Consider the following 6,000-nt stretch of genomic DNA (forward strand, 5'->3'; position numbering starts at 1 on the left):
CACCAGAAAGAGTACTGGATTGGGAGTCAGGAGACCAGACTTTTAGTTTCAGCTCTTTCTTATCTAGTTAGGTGACCTCAGATTGAACAAGAAGATCACTAACCAGCTCTGGCACTCATTCAGTGGTGATCACAAATGCTTAACTCATTTCCCGTTTAGAAAAAAACGGCTTACTGCCAGCACTTATTTTTCAGGGCAAATGGGAAATGTCTTAAGAACTAAGCATGAAATTCAGAAATACTGAATATCGAATCCTTCTCTCTTGAGGGGAGAAAAGGCCCAACTGGCCCAAGTCCAAAACACCGGTGCCATTTGCCTGTAGTGTATAAGACCAGAGGGAGAATATAAAACTCTTTCTGAAAAAGAGCAGTCTGCTCTAAATCCTGATCATTTTCAGAGCCTTGATACCTGAGGCAAATATCAAGATCTGTGTAGCGCCAAGGGAATCAGAGGACCAGGAAGAAATAGTGGGCCCAGTAGAAAAGCAGCAGCTCTGTTCTAGAGACAGAGGGCCAAAAAATTGAGCCCATCCAATCTAACAGTCAAAAGAAGGACTCGAACACCTTTGCTGTGTGCATGGCCAATAGGAGCAACTCTAAGCCTTTAGGCTGGTGACCAAGGCCTTCTGAATTCTGGCCCCCACCTACTTCTCCAGCTCCCATCGTGTCACCCCAAAATACTCTATGCCAGGGGTGTCTAATCTTTTGGCTTCCCTGAGCCACACTGAAAGAAGAATTGTCTTGGGCCACACATAAAATACACTAACACTAATGATAGCTAGTAAGCAAAAAAAAAAGAAAAATTGTAAAAATATCTCATATTTTAAGAAAGTTTACTAATTTTTGTTGGCCTCATTCAAAGTTGTCCTGAACTGTGGGCTGGACAATATTGCTCTATGCTGTAGTAACACTGAACCACTTCTCATTCCCATCCTTTTCCTTACTCTGTGACTTATTTATTTATTTATTTATTTATTTATTTTAGCTGCCTCTGCTGCCTGGAATGTTCTTTCCATGCATCTCTGCCTAGTAAACTCTTACTCATCCTTCAAACCCTATTTCAAAACTCACAGCCTCTATGAAGTCTTCCTCAATCCTCATCCATCTTCCTCACTGCAAGAATGAATCCCTCCCACTGTGATTTTACAGCACTTTTTACATTCATTTACAGTTATGTACATGAAACACAACTGTATTAGGGCTTTTAAAATGATCAGCTATTTAATTACCAATTCATCTCTCACAATAAATCTTGAGGTCTTCAGGCAGGGACCTTGTTTCCACTGTGTGTCCATTGTGTCTGGCACAGGCCAACTGTGGGGAGGTGCTTTGCTTCCTTTTCCTAGGGATGGCCCTGGGGTCTGGACCACATTAAGAATAACCATGAGCTGGTAGTCCAAAAAGACCATATATTTCTGTGTAAGGGGCAAGAAAATTCCTCTACTTAGAGAAAGATCCTGAAGAATACATTGTTTGTATTGAACTAATCCCCAGAGTTCTGCTTTCTTTTGAGTTAACTACGAAAAAGCAGTATCTCATGGCCAGGTTAAAGTAATATTCATCTTTAAAATCAAAGTTCTGAAGAATAATGAACTTTAACTGACTAGCAGTAGAGTTCACATTTCAACAAAAAAGAGGTCCAGTGCAGTAAGTATGACCAAAGAGAACAAATGTGAACACCCAAATATTCAAAGAAATGCCAGGAACTGGTACCTAGAGTTGGCCTGGCAGTCCCAAGTTCTCAGGTTCTATTGCAGCTTACCTGGACTAAACAGTGCTTGAAATGAGGAAATTCATAGGCAAGACCTTGAAAAGCCCTGCCTATTTAATGGGATTTGTTAAAATGAACTCTAACCCTTTATAAATATTGAGTATGTGAGAAAGTATTTAAATGCAAAAAAGTGAAACCAGAGTATTAAAAAAAAATGCTCTCCCTGCCTCAAAAAGGAACTTTTAAAATTTACCTGTGGACGCATTAGATATTTTAACTAAACCAATCAATGATAAATTCATGGTATGTGGGGAAAAAAATCTGTTCCTTTTAACTTTACAATGAATCTGATGTTTCCTTTTTGAAGTATTGCTCAGAACTGCTGGAGAAAAAGAACCAATGGACAGAGCATGAAGAGCTTATTGCTTGAAGGGTCTACGGGGAGTGACAAATACAGTGTACTTTTGAAGGATCCAGAGGACCAAATGTATGCATCTCAAACATGGTCCTGATTATCTGAGCTGGCAAGTTTCTGGGCTCCTGGTTCCAAGAATGCAATGGAGAATGGGGTTGGGGCGGAGGTACAGACTTCATCCATAGCTAACATCTTCTGGGGAAGGGCCCTAGAGCAGGAAGGCCCTACCCCTCTCTGGCCCGTCTGGCAGCAGATTCCTGACTTCTGCTGCACTCTTGTGTGCATTTAGCTCTTCTGAATTGAGGAAGGCTAAGCTTAACTCCAGCACCCTCCAACTGTCACCATTTTCACTGTGGATTTTTCTTGTGGAGGCAGGCCTCACCCACCTAAAGTCCCAAGCCAGTAGCCAGGTAGAAAAAGGGAGGACAACTTTCAAAACTCTAAAATAACAACCTGGTCCAGCCTCTTAGGTATGATGGGATTATTGTAAAAGACCAGTTTCCAGTGGAAAGTGAAACATTGCTTCCTCACTGGGTCCTTAGGTTCCAGTTTTCTTTATGCCCCTTTGCCAATTTCATTGAAGGAAAGAACTTTAATGGGGCTGTGTGTGTGTGTGTGTGTGTGTGCGTTCTGGGTTAGTGAAAACTTCACCAAATTCAGCCACATAGAAACCCCAGTCAAAAAAAATTTAAGATTGTAGGAGAAATGGACAAATGATGACAAAAGGAGCTGAAGTCAAGAGTTTGGTATTTTAGCTAGGCACAGTCCTAGTTACTTGGGAGGCTAAGGCAGGAGGATCGCTTGAGCCCAGGAGGATCCCTCAAATTTAAGGCTGCAGTGAGTGAGCTATGATCATGCTCCTTTAGCCCGGGTGACAGAGTGAGACCCCATCACACCACACACACACACACACACACACACACACACACACAAAGAATACAGGCAGGTGATATGGTTTAGATCATGGGGGCAGATTTCCCCCTTGCTATTCTCTTGATAGTGAGTGAGTTATCATGAGATCTGGTTGTTTAAAAGTGTTTAACATCTCCTCCTTCACTCTTTCTTCTTCCTCCTCCAGTCATGTAAGACATGCCTGCTTCCCCTTCATCTTTTGCCGTGATTGTAAGTTTCCTGAGGCCTCCTCAGCCATGCTTCCTGTACAGCCTGTGGAATCGTGAGTCACTTTTTCTTTTCTTTTCTTCTTTCTTTTTTTTTTTTTTTTGATATGGTCTCGCTGTCTTGCCCAGGCTGGAGTGCAGTGGTGTGATCTTGGCTCACTGCAACCTCTGCCTCCCAGGTTCAAGTGATTCTCTTGCCTCAGCCTCCTGAGTAGCTGGGATTGCAGGCACAGGTCACCACATCTGGCTAATTTTTTTTTTTTTTTTTTTGAGGCGGAGTCTTGCTCTGTCGCCCAGGCTGGAGTGCAGTGGCCGGATCTCAGCTCACTGCAAGCTCCGCCTCCCGGGTTCCCGCCATTCTCCTGCCTCAGCCTCCCAAGTAGCTGGGACTACAGGCGCCCGCCACCTCGCCCGGCTAGTTTTTTGTATTTTTAGTAGAGACGGGGTTTCACTGTGTTCGCCAGGATGGTCTCAATCTCCTGACCTTGTGATCCGCCCGTCTCGGCCTCCCAAAGTGCTGGGATTACAGGCTTGAGCCACCGCGCCCGGCCTAATTTTTGTGTTTTTAGTAGAGACTGGGTTTCACCATGTTGGCCAGGCTGGTCTCGAACTCCTGACCTCAGATGATCTGCCCACCTCAGCCTCCCAAAGTGCTGAGATTATAGGCATGAGCCACCATGCCTGGCTCTCTCTTTTCTTTATAAATTACCATGTCTCAGGTAGTTCTTTATAGCAATGTGAGAATGGGCTAATACAAGGGGACAAGATGATTATTCAGCCTCTTCACATATGAAAGGGGATGAAAAAGTCTGGCCTCCAGGGACCCTGGCTGCCTGACTGAGATGCCTCTTTCTATACTCCTGGAAAGCGCTCCTTGGAGGAGAAGGGAACCCAGCTGGGGATGAGGATCTGGGCTGAGGTATCTGCCCCATTTTTCCCCATCCCTATCCCTCCTCATGTCCGCTAGCCCATTTGGTCAGGGACTTACTGGTGATGGACTTGTTATTTATTTATTTATTTTTATTAAGACAGAGTCTCGGTCTATCACCCAGGCTGGAGTGCAGTAGTGCGATCTCGGCTCACTGCAACCTTCACCACCCAGGTTCAAGCAATTCTCGTGCCTCAGCCTCCTGAATAGCTGGGACTACAGGCATGTGCCACCAACCCAGCTAATTTTGGCTGGTCTTGAACTCTTGACCTCAGGTGATCTGCTTTCCTCAGCCTCCCAAAGTGCTGGGATTACAGGTGTGAGCCATTGTGCTCGGCCAGGACATCTTATTTAAAACAACAAGAACCTTTCCCCAGCAGTCTGTGGTGCCTTGGTTGAGTTTCTGGATGGTCCTGTTGGCATAGCAGGTGGCATTACAGTTAGGTGTCATCCTGTACTGAGTATGCAAGCCCAAACCCATAGGCACCAATGACAGGAAAGCCCCCACCTTCCAGGTTGGGCTGGCCAGCTCCCTTGTGGTGAGGATTCTGTGATCCATCTGGACGTAGGCTGAGATGAAGAAGGCTGTGTAATCAGCACCCTTTAGAGCCAGCTCAAGTCTGCAGAGCAAACAATATCTGTGTAATTCCTGACCTGTGGGTAGAAAGAACAGAAGAAGATGTTGAATCTCCAGGGACTTCCCTCAGGAACCAGCCCCAGACTTCCTTTCCAGGATGATTTATCATTTCTCTCCTTCAGGACCCATTTCCTCTAGCCAGACTGTCTTTTCACTCTCCGTGGAGTGTCACAAACTCTTTCTGGCTTCCAAAATGTGGGCATACTTTTCTCATCCCCTGGAATACCCTTTCTATCTCCTTCTTGCTTTTACAACTCTTACTTTCCTGTCAAGGCCTCCTTCTATCTGCTAATCCCCCGAGCCCTCCCTGACCATTGTGGCTCCCTCAGGAACTGCTCCCTTCTGTCATCTCAGGGCACTTCCCATCAGTCACCTTCATTTCCCACTCATCTGCATAGCAGTTCCTGAGACATCCTCACATCACAGACTGCATCAGGCCTGAATTCCCGCGGCGGAAGCTCACTTTTTGTGTGTATATCTTGTTATCCCCACTTGAGGGCAGTCGCTGGGGCTTCTCATACTTTCCCAGCGATGTACCCCCAGTGAGTGAGGAAAGGGGAAATGCTCCTTTGGGAGGGTCAAGGGCATAGTCCATATGGCAGTGGTCCCCGACCTTTTTGGCACGAGGGACAATTTTTCCATAGACGGGGGTGGTGGGTGGGGGGTGGTTTCAGGATGAAGCCATTTTGCCTCAGGTCATCAGGCATTAGATTCTCACAAGGAGCTTGAACCAGGAGGCGGAGCTCAGGCGGTAATGCTGGCTCATGGCTCACCTCCTGCTGTGTGACCCAGATCCTAACACACCACTGACAGGGGTCTGCAGCCCAGGGGTTAAGGACCTCTGCCATTTGGAATGTCTGTGCAGTCACCAATTTTTATCTCTAAAATTAGTGAGGCTCTTTTGGTTTTATGTCATAACATGTCTATGTTTGTTTTAACAGAAAAATACTTTTCTTCAGGTTATATGAGCTTCAATAAGTTATTCCACCTCTCTGGTCTTCAGCTTCCTTATCTGTAAAAGGGAGATGGTAGTCTTCACTTGACAGAATTTATGCTACACCTAACACAGGTCCTGACATCTGAAACACCAGTCACTGTAACTTGTTTTTCACACAGCTAAACCATAAGCAAAGTCTTCCCCATATATATGAGGATATATGAACGATGCTGCTGGTTGACTGACCCAGCCCAT

This window comes from Trachypithecus francoisi, unplaced genomic scaffold (genome assembly GCF_009764315.1).
Source record: "Trachypithecus francoisi isolate TF-2019V2 unplaced genomic scaffold, Tfra_2.0 Lachesis_group12, whole genome shotgun sequence".
NCBI lineage: Eukaryota > Metazoa > Chordata > Mammalia > Primates > Cercopithecidae > Trachypithecus > Trachypithecus francoisi.